At 42.5% G+C, this 20629-nt stretch overlaps 1 protein-coding gene across 1 annotated transcript in view; it reads left to right on the top strand.

The window, feature by feature from the left end:
- neurl1aa (neuralized E3 ubiquitin protein ligase 1Aa) overlaps window positions 1–20629 on the top strand; it is a 68289-nt gene that overhangs the window by 3498 nt on the left and 44162 nt on the right. The window lies entirely within an intron of this gene.

Raw genomic sequence — 20629 nt, 5'->3', positions numbered from 1 at the left:
AACATCTTTTTCACAAACCTGCTCCATCAGTCACTTTATTAAGGCACTTCTTTGTCCACTTCATTAAGTGGACAAAGATGCCTTCTCCATCAGCCATATCATTAAGACCGCCTGCTCCTTTATCCAGTTTATTAAGACTGATTGCTTCTTTGTTGACTTCATTAAGACTGTTGGCTCCATCGGCCATATAATTAAGTCCGCCTGCTCCTTCCACATTATTAGGACCGCCATCTCCTTTGGTTATTTCATGAAGATTTGCTGCTTTCTGCTACTATATTAATACTGTCTTGCCTTTCAGTTTGGACAGACCCTTCAAAATTTCTGCTGGAATTTTGATTTCTAGTTAAGAAATTGATATTTACGGGTTGGGAATGGTCTATGGAGCAAGTCAGTTGATCAATCAGAAGTTCATCTGTCTCTTTAATTGCTTCAAACATGCACAGTTTTTTAATAATTTTGTCCTGCTCATCGACCTTCTGTTGTAGCTCTAGACATTTAGCTTTTGTCTACTTTATTTTTTGCTGTTTCTCATTCAAGCAGGTTTCTGTGTCTATAAGGCACCTCAAAACAGTCCGCTTATGATCGATTATTTAGTGGTCAGAGTCTTTCACGTATGTCTACTTGGGCAGGTTCCGTAGTTTATCTTTTAGAGACCGGCTCTTCTCCTCTTGCTCATCTAGTGCTCTTTCCAGAGAGACAACTTTGCTCTTGAGTTCATCTACGATTTGCCATTCCTTCTCTCTTCTCATGTGCAAGTGTTACGAAATAATGTTATCTTTGCTAGCACTTTCTTTATACAGCTGTGCCACCTTTTCTCGGAGTTGCTTGGTTGTTTCCTGAAATGCTGATGGCTTTTTGATGTCTAGCCAAAAAAGACTCTTCTCCTGTGCCTCGTTTTGGCTGATGGTCATCTCACTCTTGAGGATCTTCTTATGCTCTTCCATGTCCTTGAGAGGTGTGGTTTGCTCCATACCATTTGTAGACCCTTTCAACAGCTTTTGCTGTAGTTCATCCATTTTGCATAACAGATCATCGCTCATGATAAACTTGAATGTTTTCAAGGTTTTTTTGGACGCACTGAACTCTTTGTCCTGGTCTGGTATTTTGTGTCTAATGTCATCCTGCTATTGTAACTGAAATGGCATTTTAGCTTCAAACTCTTCTGACTGCAATTCTTGTTGAGCAGCTTCCTTTTTCTCAAGATGTTCGTTGTACCACAAAATCTTTTCAAGATATTGTTCCAACTGTAAGTTCTTTACTTTCAGTGTCCTCACACATTGATTAAGACACATATTTTCTTCTCTGTACTCCTTATTTAGCTGCTGCTCTGCCTTAAGCGCCATTTTAGTTTCCTATATGACTTTTTCATATTCTATTAATTTAAGTTTCATGGCGTTCTGCTGTTTATCCAATTGGTGTAACTGGTGTTTTTCCAACTGGTGTAACTTCGATGCTATAGTCTTTGTAGCTTCAAACTCTTTTGACAGCAAATTATTCTGCTCTTGAAATTGTTCCTTTGTTTTCTGAAGCTTTTCTTTGTACTGATAAATCAGGTTCTTGTTTTGGATTAACTTGAAGTTCTCCAGTTGCAGTTCCCTCACATGTTATTCAAGAAAGAGCTTCTCTTTTTTGTACTTCTCTTTTACTTGTCGCTCTGTCCTAAGCTCGTTTTTTAGACCTAAAGGTAGTATTCCCTCAGATTCCTTAGGAAACACATACCTTATATTTGAGTTTATAGGTGAATTTCCTTCAACTGGTTCCATGTGTTTGTAAGCTTTTTGTTTCCACTTATATAACAGCTGTGTGGTCGTAATTCATGAAGTTTTCATAAAGAAGTTCTTTATTTAGTTCTTTGTTTCACCTGAACTTGTCTTCTTCACAAGAAAGATGGGAACAGTTGGGTTTAAACCTTTGTTGATATTGTAAAAGAACCATAGGAGATGCGCTTCTATTAATCATGTATTGAAAGCGCATGTCCTATGGTTCTTATACTTCATGACACATGTAATTATTTATTTAGTGAGGTATTTATCAATTCAATTTAACACAAACAGGCAATTTACTTTACATATTTACAATATCAACAAAGGTTTAAACCAGACTGTTCCCATCTTTCTTGTGAAGAAGACAAGTTCAGGTGAAACAAAGAACTAAATAAATAAAGAACTTCTTTATGAAAACTTCATGAATTACGACCACACAGCTGTTATATAAGTGGAAACAAAAAGCTTACAAACACATATCAATATCAACAAAGGTAATACACTCATCCCAGATTCATCACACTGATGAACACACTCACTCCCTTACAGAACCATGGAACTGAAATGGACTCATTAAACATATACATACACATGGTGGGTTTCATTCATTGAAATGATGATTGTAATGAGGAAATATAAACTGTCTGACATCCCTAATGTGGAAGTGAGATATCAGATCTCTAGCCCCTTCCTTTTCCCTTGGCATGACATGATATTCATGAGCACTTCTATGTCACCAAAAGCAACCTCAGACTTTGAACCTCAGAGACCTCGTTCAAAATAGTTGCATACACACAAAACGGGACCTAAAAGATGCTTCCTCCTAGGCATACCTTGAGATCCATAGGAACAAACTGCAGAATGTATATATATTTACACAAACCCATGCATGCAAACATTTTGGGGGGAAGAACATGATGGATTCGCTGGCATTGTAAGAAGATAATGCCAATGGCAGAATTAGAAGTGAATAGGTGTTCAGGGACCATGAAGATTTTTTGGCTAAGACCAATGAATGAGTAATCGATTCACTTAACGTATGTAGTGGCTCCTTCAGTAGTCTAGCAGGTATTGTGTTGAGTATACAGGTCTATAGCTTACTTGAGGAGACCAAGGCAACACGTTCAGAGAGTGTAATCCAGGCAAAGAAATCAAGTGTAGGTGTAGACTGATCCATGAGGTCTTCAGGAAGATACGTATAACTTTGCTCATCCACAAGATTATTTCCTAAAATGTCTCATCTGATTGATCTTATTGTCAAATAAATGCTTTAAAGTGCTCTTGCTTATTGCAGTTGCTCTTGGTTGTGAATTTGGAGTAAATAGACTATGGGTCAAATTACTATAAATAAGAGATGCACATTTCCAGGTAGATATATGCCATCACTTCTAATTAGTCCAGTTCTCCCCTCAAAAAAATTCCAATTATTAAAAAAGCCAATGTTATTTTGTGATTACAAATACATATAAGTTCTATACAAAGTTTTATAAATGAGACCCCTGTTTGGTTGGAAAAAAATTAAATTCCCCCAAAAAATCCAATAATTGGCTAACAATTACCATAAACATATGAGCTTGCAAAGAAACAAACACTAAGTTTACAAAATAATGAGGTTACAAGCCTTATCAGTGAACAATACCAAGATATTTTCAGCTACCTACCTACATCTGTTCCACTTAGTCTACAGTTCAGTAAAGGCGGTTGTAACACAGCAAGAGCACCTGTTCAAAGTGTTTGTCTGTAATGCGGTTATGGGGTGGGGGAGGTGAAAACAAGTCCTCCATGGACTTTCAACAGGAGCACTTGACAGGGCTCTGATCACTGGATATGCCTTTAATCAGGCCAATGTCTTACCTCTGAACCTCATCCTCTGCTGTAGAACAGGTCACCTGTAGACTCTGAAGACTGTGGACAAAACTGAAGACATTGTCGTCATCATCTTCTGGCTCATTTCCCACTGAGCCATGTCCAGTGGTGCGGGTATCATTAGAAGGTTCTGTGTTGAGGAGATGAGCCTCTTGGACAGATGGCACATATCTGTCAACACATTTTACAGGCCAAAGCACATTGCTGCTCCCTGTTGATTTAAGAGTGAAACTCTACACGTGTCAGGATTGACGGCACCTGGACACATCACCTGTGCCCAATCCGGACAGCTTTTAAAAGCCTGTGGCTCCGCCTCTCTGCAGCGACAGCATTTTCGTGGACTGTCATGAACTTGATTTTCGTGTGTGAATCTGTTTGTGTTTAGAGTTCTGGCAACCGCTACACACCTGCGGGTTTTGTTCCCCTTTATTTCTCGTTTACGGCCATCGAGCCTGGTTTTGTTTCAGTTCTTTTATTGTTATAAATAAAATCCCTTTTCCAGAATGTCCCGACGAGTAGTACGAGGGGTACGAGTAGTACGAGGAAGACTCTGATGGCTCTGCCCAACGTGCCCGTCCTGGATCGTCACGAGATCCATCCAGCTCCGGTCGCAAACCCGCCTTTCCACTGCCCGGACATTCCCCAGCCGAACGGCAGCGCAGCACCAGCACCCCTGTCTGCTGTAGAGGACGTCCTCCATGCCACATACCTACCACCATCTACACCAACGCACCCAGCCCCGTGTGGGACATCCCGAGATCCTGGCTGTGCCCCCTGAGGAGGTCCCGGAGAACCCAGAGAGGGAGCCATACGACCCTTTCTACTGTTTGTCTCTGTCTGTGTGTGCGCGGCATTTGTGTCCGTATGTCGCCCCCTTATGTCGCTCTCTTTGTCCACCAGATGGCAATCCAGCCGCAGAGCTGAACCCCAGGGAGGAGGTTCCTGACCCGAATGTGCTGGTCCAAGATGAGGTAGACGAGCCCCAAGGTACTCCTAAGTCCAGCTCCCCCAAATAATTTTTTGAGGGGGTGCAGTTCGAGTTAGGGGCTCCTCCTGAGGGGAGGGTGGGTGGGGAAGCAACAGAGCTGGGTCCTCCGGTAGCCGGTGAGGAGGGTGGGCCAGGCATGGGGTTGCGTCTGCCTCCAGCGCCTAAGCGACCGGTGACCCGGAAGTGGAAGAAGACAGTCAGCGTCCCAGATAAAACCCCAGCGGCCATGTTAGTTGTTGCTCGCTCATTGTTGATTTTTTCACTTTGCTGCAAGCCTTCCCACAAACCTTCTGATTGACCACGCTCCAGGGTGATGATGCTAGCACATCACTCCATCCATTTTCACTGTTGCCTCATCCTCTGTTCACCTCGAATGTTTCACACCACCTGACGCCTCTACTACACCGCCACGGTAACGGCAGCTCTCTCGGTAATGGCCACTAATGGCCCGCTTTTCTCCTGCGAGCATTTGCGCCCACTTCTCTGCTTCTTCTGCATTTCCGGCCACATCCATGCGTACGCCATCCATGTCCAGCCATGACACGTTTATGCAAATCACATAGAGCCAAACTGTTGAAAATTTACCTACATGAATCCATTTCTTTTAGTGTCTGGTGAGAATTGATGTAAGAAAATTTACATACAAGTAATTGTGTATGCATGTGCTGGGAGACGTGTTGTCTTTGTATGCCAATTCTATACAGTTGGGACAACTGGTAACTGGTAAACAAAGTACACACATTTAGATTTTTACATTTACAGTATTTATCAGACGCCCTTATCCAGAGCGACTTACAATCAGTAGTTACAGGGACAGTCCCCCTGGAGCAAATTAGGGTTAATTAGGGTCTTTCAGTGGTGGCCTAGCGGTTAAGGAAGCGGTCCCATAATCAGAAGGTTACCGGTTTGAATCGCCAAGGTGCCACTGAGGTGCCACTGAGCAAAGCACCGTCCCCACACACTGCTCCCTGGGCGCCTGTCATGGCTGCCCTCTGCTTACTCAGGGTGATGAGTTAAATGCAGAGGACAAATTTCACTGTGTGCACTGTGTGCTGTGCTGCTGTGTATCACATGTGACAATCACTTCACTTTCACTTCTGGTTCATAGGCGAGTGTGTTACCCACTAGGCTACTACCACCCTTCTTTACCACATTCTACCGTATTGTACCGCACTACCACATTCTTTACTGAAGTTGTCCTCCGTGTTGAAACAAGAAACAACGTGCTTCAGCCTGACCTCTCCACACAATATGATCACGCACAATTTTGAAAAAAACAAAAAAGTATTAAGGGGTACGATATTTATTTATTTATTCTTATAATACCTTTTTTCTCTTCGACAATTCATGAGAGTTCGTGGTCAGAGTCCTTTACATATGTCCACTTGGGCAGGTTCCGTAGTTTATCTTTAAGAGATCGCCACGTCTCCTTTTGCTCATCTAGTGCAATTTCCAAAGAGGCAACTTTGCGCTTGAGTTCATCTAAGATTTGCCATTCCTTCTCTCTTCTTATGTGCAAGTGTTTGGAAATAATATGCCAAGTTTTCTCAAAGTTCCTTTGTTGTTTCCTGAAATGCTTAGAACATTTTGGTTTTCTAGCAAAAAAAAAGACTCTTCTCCTGGTGCCTCTTTTTGGCTGATGGTTAGTTTGCTGTTGAGTGTCTTCTTAGGCTCTTCCATGACCTTGAGAGGTGTGGTTTGCTCCATACAATTTCTAAACTCTTTCAACAGCTTTTGCTTTAGTTCATACCTTTTGCATAACTTTACTTTACTTTATTTTGCAGACGCTTTTATCCAAAGCAACTTACAAGAGGAAGACACCAGCAATTCTCGATCAATTTCATTAGAATTTTGAGTTTACAAAACTAAGAGCCCTGATAAGGCCTAACTTGTCAGCAAAGAGCATGCTCGGAGATTAAGTGCTAGACGAAGAAAAATGTATAATATATATATATAGTTTTTTTGTATTGTTTTGTGCAATGTGTACGCATGTGCGTGTGTAAGTATTATCGCTCATGATAGTGTCATCGCGTATGATAAACGTGAATGTTTTCAAATTTTTCTTGGAGGCACTAAGCTCTTTCTTGGAGGCACTGAGGTCATGTTCTGTTATTTTGTGTCTCATGGCATCCTGCTGGTGTAACTGAAATGCCCTTTTAGCTTCAAACTCTTTTGACTGAAATTGTTGCTAGGCAGCGTTTGTTTTCTGAAGCTTTTCTTTGTAAAGAAAATTCTTGTCCTTATTTTGGGCCAACTTTAAGTTCTCCATTTGTAGTTCGGTCACACGTTGTTCAAGAAAGAGCTTCTCCTTTTTATACTTCTCTTTTAGTTGCCGCTCTGTCCTAAGCTTGTTATTGAGACCTAAAGGAAATAGAATCAGTTGAATCGGGCCTGGGATGGATGAAAGGGCAGCAAAATAGGTTGGAGTGAGGTTGTGTCTGAGGCCTCCACCTCTGTTGAGTGAGGGTTTGTTGATTTGCATATGCAAAGCTTCCTCACTCCTCTCTCAAACCACCTATCTTCTCTGTCCAATATTTGAACATTTCCGTCCAAAAATTAGTGTCCTTTGTCCTTAAGGTGATGGTACACAGCTGATTCTGGCCCTGAGGTGTTGCTCCTTCCGTGCTGGGCCATCCTCCTGTGTAGCAGCTGTTTGGTTTTCCCAATGTACAGCTCGGAGCACTCTTCACCGCAATGGACAGCATACACTACCTTGCTCTTCTTCTGTTTTGGTATCTTGTCTTTGGGATGGACGAGTCTTTGTCTCATTGTGTTTTCAGGTTTGAAATGGACAGGTATGTGGTTTTCCCAAAAATCTTTTTCACTCTTTCGGACACACCAGCCATGTATGGAAGGACCAGGTTCTTCCGTTGGCCCTGGGATTCAGGTTGTTCTGTGGTCCTTTTCTTGAAGGATCTAGCCTTGTTAAAGGTTTTAAGGGCTGTCTTCAGATGCCTGTCTGCCTTAGTTCTGGCTTCTGTGGTGGTGGCAATGTTCTCTGCTTTATGGTACATAGTTCTGATTACCCCTAGTTTATGTTGTAGTGGTTGATGTGAGTCAAATTGTGGACTCATTGGAACATTTGGGTTATAACCTTTGTATTGTAAATATCTCAACTAAATTACCTGTTTGTGTTCAATTGAATTGATAAATACCTCACTAATTAAATCATTAAATGTATCATGAAGTATAACAACCAAGTATAAGAACCATTGGAGATGCATTTCTATTAATAATGTATTTCAATACATATTTAATAGATGCGCATCTCCTATGGGTGCACCACAGGTAATGCACTCATCCCTGATTCATCACATTGATGTACACACTCACTCCCTTACAGAACCATGGAACTGATCTGGACTCATTAAACATACACATACACATGGTGGGGTTCAGTTTGAATGTCAAAGATACACCCCCAATGCAACCTCGGATGGCACCTTGGCACCATCTGTTTGCTGTACACACTTTATTCACAGCATTCATAAACTGTTGCCACTTAATGCATTTCTTTTTGTGTGTCACCCTTCAGACAATTTTCTAGTTTAGGGAGGTGGTGAACTTTGTCCGGCTTGACGGGGATGTGTCTTCTGCATAAAAATTTAAATTGACCCCATGTCTACAGATTAGTTGACCGAGAGGCAGCATGTATAATGAAAATATCAAAGGGCCTAGTACTGCACCCTGTGGAACCCTATAATTAATTTAGAGCGACTTACAATCAGTAGTTACAGGGACAGTCCCCCCTGTAGCAACTTAAGTTAAGTGTGGGACACAATGATACTAAGTGGGGTTTGAACCTGGGTCTTCTGGTTCATAGGCGAGTGTGTTAGCCACTAGGCTACTACCACCATAATTCACTTTGGTTTTTGCAGAGTGATCACTGCCCAAGCCAACAAAGTGAAATCAATTCGATAAGTAAGATTTGAGCCAGGGCATGGCTGTCCCACATATTCCAAATAACTTTCCAAGCCGATTTAGTAGAACGTCATGGTCTATGGTGTTGCAGGCTGCACTAAGGTCTAGGAACACTAGCATAGATATAAGATTGAATAGTGCATTTTCTGTACTATGGTTCTGTCTAAAACCTGACTTAAAAATATCTGATATGTTATTTGTGGTCAAAAAAGCACAAACTCGTTTTTCTAACACCTTTTCTAAGATTTTGGACACGAATGGAAGGTTAGAAATAAGTCTGTAATTCGATAAAATCCCAGGATTAAGAGTAGGTTTCTTACACAATGTGAGGTTTTCTCACACAATGTGATCACACACAATAAAAAAAAAAAAAAAGTATTATTGAGTATGATATTTTGTTTATTTTATTTATTCATTCTTTTGTACCAAAGCACAGGCAAGCTATATATCTAAAATTAGTACTCTATTGTGTGAGGTGTGCAATCACTTTTATAAGCGATTTCTTAAGCTATTAACGCTCAAACAGGGTCAAATCCTTATAAGAATGCATTGAATGCAATATTTTGCATTGGTATCATTTTAATAACATCTCATGCTTGCAGAAGCTTTGACAGTAATAAGCAAAATTTAGATCTTCAGGAGACACCCTTGACTCATTCAAACTATCGTTTAGGATCGTCCTAAACACCTTTTCACACGCCTGCTGTCATTTTACTAAGGCGCTTCTTTGACCACTTCATTAAGACTGCCTTCTCCATCAGCCATATCATTAAGACCGCCTGCTCCTTCCGCCACTTCATTAAGACTGATTGCCTTTTCATTGACATCATTAAGTCTGTCAGCTCCATTGGACATATAGTTAAAACCGCCAGATCCATCAGTCACTTTATTAAGACCGCCTGCTCCATTGGTCATTGTATTAAAACTACCTGCTTCTTTGTCCACTTCATTATGCCCATCTGTCCAATCGGCCATATAATTAAGACCCCCTGCTCCATTGGTCACTTTAAGACTGCCTGCTTCTTTGGCCACTTCATTAAGACCGCCTGCTCCATTGGCCATACAATTAAGACCACCTGCTCCATTGGTCACTTTAAGACTGCCTGCTTCTTCGGCCACATTATTGAAACCCACTGCTTCTTCTGCGATATTATGAAGACCACCTGCTCCTTCCACATTATTAGGACGAGCATCTCCATTGGTTATTTCATGAAGACTTGCTGCTTTTTCTGCTACTTTATTAATACTGTCTTGTCTTTCAGCTTAGACAGGCCCTTCAAAATTTCTGCTGGAATTTTGGTTTCTAGTTAAGAAATTGATATTTTACGGTTGGGAATGGTCTATGGAGCAAGTCAGTTGATCAATCAGAAGTTAATCCGTCTCTTGAATTGCTTCAAAAATGCACAGTTTTTTGATAATTTTGTCCTGCTCATCGACCTTCTGTTGTAGCCCTAGACATTTAGCTTTTGTCTACTTTATTTTTTGCTGTTTCTCATTCAAGCAGGTTTCTGTGTCTATAAGGCGCCTCAAAACAGACCGTTTATAATCGATTATTTCGTGGTCAGAGTCCTTCACATATGTCTACTTGGGCAGGTTCCGTAGTTTATCTTTTAGAGACCGGCTCTTCTCCTCTTGCTCATCTAGTGCTCTTTCCAGAGAGACAACTTTGCTCTTGAGTTCATCTACGATTTGGCATTCCTTCTCTCTTTTCACGTGCAAGTGTTACGAAATAATGTTATCTTTGCTAGCACTTTCTTTATACAGCTGTGCCACCTTTTCTCGGAGTTGCTTGGTTGTTTCCTGAAATGCTGATGGCTTTTTGATGTCTAGCCAAAAAAGACTCTTCTCCTGTGCCTCGTTTTGGCTGATGGTCAGCTCACTCTTGAGGATCTTCTTATGCTCTTCCATGTCCTTGAGAGGTGTGGTTTGCTCCATACCATTTGTAGACCCTTTCAACAGCTTTTGCTGTAGTTCATTCATTTTGCATAACAGATCATCGCTAATGATACAAGTGAATAATTTCAAGTTTTTTTTGGACGCACTGAACTCTTTGTCCTGGTCTGTTATTTTGTGTCTAATGTCATCCTGCTGGTGTAACTGAAATGGCATTTTAGCTTCAAACTCTTCTGACTGCAATTCTTGTTGAGCAGCTTCCTTTTTCTCAAGCTGTTCGTTGTACCACTAAATCTTTTCAAGATATTGTTCCAACTGTAAGTTCTTTATTTTCAGTGTCCTCACACATTGATTAAGACACATCTTTTCTTCTCTGTACTCCTTATTTAGCTGCTGCTCTGCCTTAAGCGCCATTTTAGTGTCCTATATGACTTTTTCATATTCTATTAATTTAAGTTTCATGGCGTTCTGCTGTTTATCCAATTGGTGTAACTGGTGTTTTTCCAACTGGTGTAACTTCGATGCTATAGTCTTTGTAGCTTCAAGCTCTTTTGACAGCAAATTATTCTGCTCTTGAAATTGTTCATTTGTTTTCTGAATCTTTTCTTTGTACTGATAAATCAGGTTCTTATTTTGTATTAACTTTAAGTTCTCCAGTTGCAGTTCCCTCACACATTATTCAAGAAAGAGCTTCTCTCTTACTTATCGCTCTGTCCTAAGCTCGTTTTTTAGACCTAAAGGTAGTATTCCCTCAGATTCCTTAGGAAACACATACCTTATACTTGAGTTTAAAGGTGAATTTCCTTTAACTGGTTCCATGTATGTTCCATGTATGTAAGCTTTTTGTTTCCACTTATATAACAGTTGTGTGGTCGTAATTCATGATGTTTTCCTAAAGAAGTTCTTTATTTATTTAGTTCTTTCTTTCACCTGATCTTTTCTTCACAAGAAAGATGGGAACAGTTGGGTTTAAACCTTTGTTGATATTATGAAATATGTAAAGTAAATTGAATTGGTGAATACCTCACCAATTAAATAATTACATGTATCATGAGGTTCAAGAACCATAGGACATGCGCTTTCAATACATCATTAATAGTAGCGCATCTCCTATGGGTGCACCACAGGTAATGCACTCATCCCAGATTCATCACACTGATGAACACACTCAATCCCTTACAGAACCTCGAACTGAAATGGACTCATTAAACATACACATGGTGGGTTTCATTCGTTGAAATGATGATTGTAATGAGGAAATATAAACTGTCTGACATCCCTAATGTGGAAGTGAGGTCAAACCCATGCATGCAAACATTTTAGGGGGAAGAACATGATGGATTTGCTGGCATTGAAAGAAGATAATGCCAAGGGCAGAATTAGAAGTGAATAGGTGTTCAGGGACCATGAAGATTTTTTGGCCCTTGATGATTACTCGCTCATAAGCCAATTTAGATTACTTAGAAATGCGTGAGCATCATTATTATTTTCCGCCCCTGTCTGTGTCTCCATCTTTTTCAGACACTTTCATACACATTTTTTTTTTGGCACCATCTGTTTGCTGTACACACTTTATTCACAGCATCCATAACCTGTTGCCACTTAATTCTTTTCTTTTTGTTTGTCACCCTTCAGACAATTTTCTAGTTTAGGGAGGTGGTTAACTTTCTCCGGCTTGGCGGGGATGTGTCGTCTGCATAAATTTTTATTGACCTCATGTTTACGGATTAGTTGAACGAGTGGCAGCATGTATAATGAAAATATCAAAGGGCCCAGTACTGCACCCTGTGGAACCCCATAATTAATTTACATTACATTTACAGCATTTATCAGACGCCCTTATTCAGAGCGACTTACCATCAGTAGTTACAAGGACAGTCCCCCCTGGAGCAACTTAGGGTTAAATGTCTTGCTCAGGGACACAATGGTAGTAAGTGGGGTTTGAACCTGGTTCATAGGCGAGTGTGTTAGCCACTAGGCTACTACCACCCAAAATTCACTCTGGTTTTTGTTGAGTGATCACTGCCCAAGCCAACAAAGTAAAAGTGATCCGATAAGTAAGATTTGAATCAGGGCATGGCTGTCCCACATATTCCAAATAACTTTCCAAGCCAATTTAGTAGAACGTCATGGTTTATGGTGTCGCAGGCTGCACTAAGGTCTAGGAACACTAGCATAGAGTTAAGATTGAATAGGGCAGTTTCTGTACTATGGTTCTGTCTAAAATCTGACTTAAACATTTCTGATATGTTATTTGCGGTCAAAAAAACACAAACTTGTTCTAACACCTTTTCTAGGATTTTGGACATGAATGGAAGGTTAGAAATAAGTCTGTAATTTGATAAAACCCCAGGATTAAGAGTAGGTTTCTTACGCAGTGGTTTTATAACAGCTGTCTTTATACAAAAAGGAACAAAGCTAAGACAAACAAATGAATTTATTAAGCCCAGGAGTGATTCACTTAACATGTAGTGGCTCCTTCAGTAGTCTAGCAGGTATTAGGTTGAGTATACAGGTTTATAGCTTACTTGAGGAGACCAAGGCAACAAGTTCAGAGAGTTTAATCAAGGCAAAGAAATCAAGTGTAGATGTAGACTGATCCATAAGGTCTTCAGGAAGATACTGTCACTGCTGGAGTTCGGGGACGCATTTGCAGGCATGCTTGGAGCAAGGGGACAAGTCATCGCATGGGGAGCAGACATGGGATGCGCTGGGGAGGAGGACCGGAGGCGCTTGGTCGGGGAGAGAGAGGCCGGAGGTGAGTTGGGACGGGCGTGGGATCGTGGACGCGCCGCAGCGCGGCGTGGAGGGAACTAGGGCTTTGTGGGGGGTAGATCGGTAGATCGTCTTCTCACAAGGGTCAGGCAAACTCAGTGTCAATGGCAGGCGAAGGTCGTGGTGTCGAGGTGGAATCCGTCAGGAGATCGTCGCAACAAAGGGGGCAGGCAAAGCTCGTGGTCAGGGACAGGCAAAGGTCGTGGTCGTGGATACTAGTCAGCGGGGCGTGGGAAAATAAGGCTAGCGTCTCTGGTAGTAAATTCAATTCAACTCGTTTCCGCTTCCGGGTCACCGTCTCTCTGTCTGGTCTGGTGCTCTCTGGTGGGCTGGAGGTGTATTGGCTGTGACAGAGCCCCCCCTCCTAGGCCCAGCTCCTGAAGGGCCCGGCAATTCAGGGTGGCGGTCATGGAAATCCAGGAGAAGGGCCGGATCCAGGATATCCCGCCGGGGAACCCAGGACCGATCCGCCGGTCCATAGCCCTCCCAAATATTCTAGGCCGCGGCCCGCCTCCGGACGTCCAGGAGGCGACGGACCGTGTAGGCCAGAGAGCCGTCGATGCGCCGCGGAGACGGTGGCAGAGACGGGTGGGGTTGCAGAGGGGATGAGTGAGACTTACGAAGGTGGGAGACGTGGAACACTGGGCTGACACACAGAGTGCGTGGAATGGCCACTTGATATGCAACCGGGTTGATGCGCCGAGTCACTCTGAAGGGTCCAATGAAGCGGGGTCCTAGTTTTCGGGGACTGGACGGCATAGGCAGGCCTCGGTTGGAGACCCAAACTCTGTCTCCGGGATGGTACACGATGGCCGGCCGACGGCGTCGATCCGCCTGTCGTTTCATGCGCTCCTCGGTGCGGTTGAGGCCCCGGTGAACTTGGGACCAGACCGTGTGGAGCTGGCGGAGTCGGTTGTTGAGGCCAGTGACCACCTCGAAGGGGGAGCGCTCTGTGGCCGAGGAACTGTGCTGGTTCAGTGCGAGCTCCGCCAAGAGGAGGTGTTGGGACCAGGAGGTGGGTCGGGCCGAGCAGTAGCAGCGAGGGTAGGTCTCCACCTCCTGTTTGACCCTCTCAGTCTGGCCATTGGACTGGGGGTGGTATCCCAGTTGTCCCCAGAAGTGACGCCAGAACCTGGCGATGAACTGGGGGCCGCGGTCAGAGAGGAGGTCTACTGGGGGTCCAAACTGCTGCACCACTTCTTGGAGGACGACGTCGGCGGTTCGCGCAGCTGTAGGCAGTCCTGGGAGGGCAATGAACCGGGCCATCTTGGAAAACTGGTCTAAGAGTACCATAATGGTGGTCATCCCTCTTGATCGTGGCAGTCCCGTGATGAAATCCATGGAGACATGGGACCATGGGCGATGGGGGCGAGGCAGGGGAAGGAGAAGGCCTTGGGGTCTTGGACATGTACCAAAAGATCAGCGAGAGCGGAGCTGACCTGGAGAAGTGCGCGTTGTTGCTGGAGCTGCGTGTCTTGGTGATCCTGGATTGCGATGTGCTGCAGCTGTAGGAACGCGGTCAGCTGACCGAGTGTCTTTTGCATGGTGGACATGCCTGCTGCGTCAGGAGATGGCCCGCTCTTACTGTCACTGCTGGAGTTCGGGGACGCATTTGCAGGCATGCTTGGAGCAAGGGGAGCAGACATGGGACGCGCTGGGGAGGAGGACCGGAGGCGCTTGGTCGGGGAGAGAGAGGCCGGAGGTGAGTTGGGACGGGCGTGGGGTCATGGACGCGCCGCAGCGCGGCGTGGGGGAACTAGGGCTTCGTGGGGGGTAGATTGGTAGATCGTCTTCTCACAAGGGTCAGGCAAACGTGGGAAAATAAGGCTAGCGTCTCTGGTAGTAAATTCAACTCAAAGAGCGGGCAGCGTCTCCTCTGGGTTACCTGACTTTTATACTCTACGCTGCCCGCTCTCGTTTCCGCTTCCGGGTCGCCGTCTCTCTGTCTGGTCTGGTGCTCTCTGGTGGGCTGGAGATGTATTGACTGTGACAGATACGTATAACTTTGCTCATCCACAAAATGATTTCCTAAAATGTCTCATCTGATTGATCTTATTGTCAAAGTAATGCATCAAAGTGCGTTGCTTGTTGCAGTTGTTGGCTCTATGGAACAATGATTAGCTCTTGTGTCAAATAAGAATCAGGGATTGTTCTTGTTTTCTTCAATCAAAAATGATAGATGAGCAGCTCTAGTAGAGGAGAGAGCTTTTCAATATTTGATGAGACTGTCTTACCAGATTTGTCTGAACACTTCAAGTTTTGAGGAACACCATTTCCAATGTGTTTGAGTCCTTTTTACTGGAGCAACATAGTGTGTCGAAGTAAGGCGTCCATTTTGTCTGCTTCTTGTTGTACGTGTCTGGTAAATCAGGTGGCCACACGGATGCTGGAAGATGTTGAGTATATTCTGGAATTAGTGAATATGCGCTGCTCCCGATATCTTGTGGGTCTCACATTAAATGTGTCCCTGAGTGGTCTGAGAGAACCGGACCATGAGGATGAACAATCGGTGTCACAGGAATAAGGGGAGACAGAAAGAGCGTGTAAGGAAAGAAGGTAAGCTGTATAGAGGTTATGAGGAAAAAGGAATAGTCTTTCTTGGTCGAGAAGAGTCGAGTCATTGCAGGTTTAGACAAACAATGACTGAGCAAACACCGGGAGCCATCTTGCCATTTTATAGGAGTCACACGAAAATCAGGTTCTTATTTTCAATACCAATATTAAGAACAAGATCAAGAGTGTCCAAAGTTATGGGAAGGGTATATCACACTTTGGGGGACAAAGGAATCAATAATAGAAGTAAAAGCTCTCTTTAAGGGATCATCTGACTTGTCAACACTAATATAAAAGTCACTTAGTAGGATCATCTTGTAATGGTCCGCCACAATTTTGGAGAGGAAATGAGTAAAATAATCTAGAAAAGCAGAGTATGTACCTGGGGATCTGTGGATAATATCCAAAGTCAGTTGACCATCTGGCTACAGTACCAACAATCTTCAAAATGAATATTTCAAAGGAATTATAAACAAACTGTGAGACACTGATATCAGAGTATCAAATAGCTGCTAGTCCACCTCCCAAGCTTAGAACAGTAACCAGGAGGAATAATGAAGGATTAGAACCATTAAGAATAATTAAGTCACCTTGCTTAAGCCAAATTTCTGTGAGGTAGAGAAGGTCTAAAGATCTTCTGTACCCCCTGTAATGAATTCATTAACCAATTCAGTTTTTTTTTTTTTTATTTCTATGAGGTAATTGTAACTTTGATTAAGTTATCAGGACAATCAGAAGGATTAGGATTCATTATTGTGATTATTTTGTGATTACAAACACATATAAGTTCTATACAAAATTTTATAAATGAGACCCCAGGCCTTTGAGCTCTATGGTTTCATTATTTGGGCCTGAATTTGATGCTATTTTGCCCATTGAAATGAATGAGGGTGCGCACTCAAAAAACTTTGGCACGGATCAGACTATTGGTAGCCCTATCTGCATGCGCGTGCCCATGTTGTTCATGATACATTATATAATAATAAGGTTTTATATTATTCCTTCCTCACGTCATGTGTTGCTTGGATAGTAAAACTAATAAAGTAACTTTTATTTGCGCAGTTGCCAACCAGTAAATTTTTTTTCTATGCAAATCATCTGTCCAATCAGTGTGTCACTGCTGCCGTGACATCACCAGGGCCACAGGGAGGCGTGACAGTGTCCAAGCAACCGGCGACCCGGAAGTGGAAGAAGACAGTCAGCGTCCCACATAAAACCCCAGCGGCCATGTTAGTTGTTGCTTGCTCATTGTTGATTTTTTCACTTTGCTGCAAGCCTTCCCACAAACCCTCTGATTGATCACGTTCCAAGGTGATTATGCCAGCCCATTAATCCATCCATTCGCTACTGCCTCATCCTCTGATGTCCCTGTTCACCTCTTGAATGTCTCACACCACGGTAATGGCAGATCTCTCGATAATTGACGCTAATGGCACGCTTTGTTCCTGCGAGCACCAGCGCCCGCTTCTATGTTCTCCCTCACACGCTGCAGCTCTCCATGACACATTTATGCAAATCACATTCCGCCAAACAGTCAAAGATTTTCCTACATGAATCCCGTTCCTTGGTGAGAATTGATGTAAATACAAGTACTTACAAGCAATCGTGTTGTCTTTCTTTGGCAATTCTATACAGTTGGGACAACTGGTAAGAAGGGGTGACAGAAGTGCACACATTGTTTTCCAGCAGAGAAAAATTAAGTAAAATGAAAACAAAAAGCTTAGCTGGCCAATCTTTTCTTAACACATTAAAAAACTGCCGTAATAGATTGAGGGATTGAAAACTCAATGTCCATGGTGTTAAAACCTGTACCAGAACATGTTTTAAACCATGGAGATGTGTTTTCTCATACTTGCTTTACATTTATTGTGTTGGTCACTTTAAAACACATTTTTGTTTCATAAATTGCAGTCACATGACTATGATGATGTGTGAGTGCGATGGCAGGAAGTAAACACAGAGTTTATGTCTATGGAGTAAAGCATTGCAGAGAGTCCATGTTCTGCAGATTTTCACACCATTTAAATGCGTGAGTAACAAGTCTGCTTTGCAAATGTAGAGTGTAGAAAGTACAGAAAATAATATTAAAATGTTTGAAGTACAAGTTGAAAGTTGTTACACAAATAAATAAGAAAAGTATAGATACCCAAAAATTCTACATTAGTTCAGAGACAAAGTATTTGTACTTCATTACTTCCCATTCCCAACTTAAAAGTATCCGTTACTTATTGAAAGATTCATGATTACAATTTTAGTTACAGTTAGAATAAATTGTAGCTGTCGTACATTTTGACATGCTGTGCCTGTAAGGTATGTACTTGGGAGTAGGGGCGTCTCACCTGATTTTCAAGACCAGGGAGGAACGCGTATTGGTGAAAAGTTAAAGAGTATTTATGGAACATTTTCTTCCTCAGTGGGACACCGTGATATCAAATACTGAAGGCTCCCCTCGTTGTCTCGTGCACTTTCCCCACGCTGTGGTGGTGGTGGCAAGGTATGTTACCACATCTTCACAGAGGTTAGCGCTGGGACTAAAAGAACTGGGTGTGCAGACCTAGCTCTTGCAAAGTAGCATAGGAAATTTTTCTTACTGGTCAGAGTGAACTACATTTTGTATATACACCATGGTGTAGATATAAGCATACACTGCTGCATTGTAAATAGTATGTCTTGCTACATGCATTTGGGTACAAATAGTATCTGCTATAAAAACATCCGCCCCAATCTTTCGATCCCGTCTTTCCCCTCATGTCCGGTAACATTTATTATAGGAAATTAACAAGCAAATGTGACATGTCTTTTAAACAAAACCCTTTGTTATTTGAAATTGTTATCTGACTTTCTGGTGCCATGAAAATATTTGCTAATGATAACTGTTTCTATATCTTGAAGCTTTGCCTGGCCAACAAGTGCTACAAAAGTTGTTTAAAGAACGAAGTTTGCATTGATTCATGTAGCACTCTGAACCTGTTTGAACTTTTTTGCCATATATAGTAAGGAATTCTTCTTTCTGTTTTAAGAACAAGCATTTGCAGGGAGTGGAGGTTATGTAAATTATGCAGGCTCTGTGGATGATGTTCATTTATTTCATGATTAGTTCATCATTTCACATCATATTGTGAGAAACTTGTAAACAAACGCTCTCTGCCCACAGACCAGTGCGTGTGAAAACTGACACACACACACACACACACACACACATATATATATATAAATGCATAAAGTGCAAATAAATTCTTGACCATATCATTTAATACCCTGAGGGAAATAACTGTTTACTTCTGGTCCAGATCTGTTTGAAAAAGACTTCAGAAAAACAGAATAAAATTTTCCTTGTGCTGTTAGAAGTGTTTGAATAATGGCTTGTTGCTCATTTCTGACAGTCAGTTTACACATGCAAGCCAAATTGAAGGAACCAGGCTATGATGTGTTTTGTTTTATTCATTTTCATCTGAAGTGGGAGGGTTAAAAGGTAAGGAAAATATTTCTTCAAGAGCTGCTACATTTTGGGAACGATAAATAGAATCCACTGCCACCAAAACCAAGAAATGAGCTCTAATTAGGAGCCAGGGGACGTGCATTCATTTCAGCCTTATGCTGATATATATTCACTCACCATTTACTGATGCGTATAAAAGGAGCAAACCATTCAGCAATTGCAAATCTATCATGATAGTAATCAACAAGATAAAACCAGCCATGTGTTAAGGCGTCTCAGTAAGAAATTAAATCATGGTCAAAAAAATGGTGCTGATTATAGGTGGAGAGTTGCCACTACAGGCCCTAATCACTGCAGACACGTCCTTGTAAAGAATTCTCATTCTCATGTGTACCAGATGGTATAAAAGTGAATATCTGCAAACTGTGATACTGTCACAAGTTAAATGTATTTACACCATGTTGTGAAAATTAGATTCCCTCCTCAAACGTGGACATCTTGACTGTTGAGTGCAGATCTCACAACGCTGCCCCTATAAAATTACGCAGGTATTGCATTTTTCATATATGTTCCTGTCACGGCTGCAGTCCCGCTGCCAGACTCACATGGAGTGCAAAGACTCGGGGGTCAACACCCAGTATAAATACCGAGTGGCCATCTTGGGTGTTGCCAGCTCTTTGTTGAATTGATTCACATTTTTACCTTTACCTAAAACTAACCCACTTCTGATCCTCTGTCCCCTGAAGTGAACCATATAACTGCAAGTGTGCTGCTGGACTCGAGCTTTGACAGTTACGTTAATTTTTGAGTATGTGCACAAAAACCAACGCAAAGAATGTTTGTATGTATCAAGTATGTTTATGCCTTTAGTGAGCAGTGTGCAGCCACGAAAGGCGGGGTGTGGTGTGTGGGGACGGTGCTTTGCTCAAGGGGACCACAGTGGCACGTTGCCGGTTCAGGATTTGAACCCGCATCCTTGGTTACGATTCTGCATTTTTACTTAAAAATTAAAGATTTATCATGAAAATTTGTTTTTTGAAAGTGAAATGATTGCCATTGTGATACACTGCAGCACAGCACATGGTGACACAACGAAATGTGTCCTCTGCTTTTTAACCATCACCCTTGGTGAGCAGTGGGCAACCATGACAGGCGGCCGGGGAGCGTGGGTGTGTGGGGACGGTGCTTTACTCAGTGGCACCTCAGCGGCATCTTGGCAGATTGGTATTCTAACCCACAACTTACCGATTACGGGTCAGCTTCCTTACTCGCTAGGCCAACAACTGCCCCATATATTTACTATATTTGAATAAGAGAGAATAGGGCTTTGTCCAACTGAAAACTGCTGTGTGTTAGTGGCAGCAGAATTTAAAACATGTAGAACACTTCCCCCATAATGGAAAAACTAACCAAGTAGATTCACAGCAGCAC

This window comes from Denticeps clupeoides, chromosome 3 (assembly GCF_900700375.1).
Source record: "Denticeps clupeoides chromosome 3, fDenClu1.1, whole genome shotgun sequence".
NCBI lineage: Eukaryota > Metazoa > Chordata > Actinopteri > Clupeiformes > Denticipitidae > Denticeps > Denticeps clupeoides.
The sequence above is the reverse complement of the archived record's forward strand: the minus strand, read 5'-3'. Positions and strand labels throughout refer to the sequence as shown.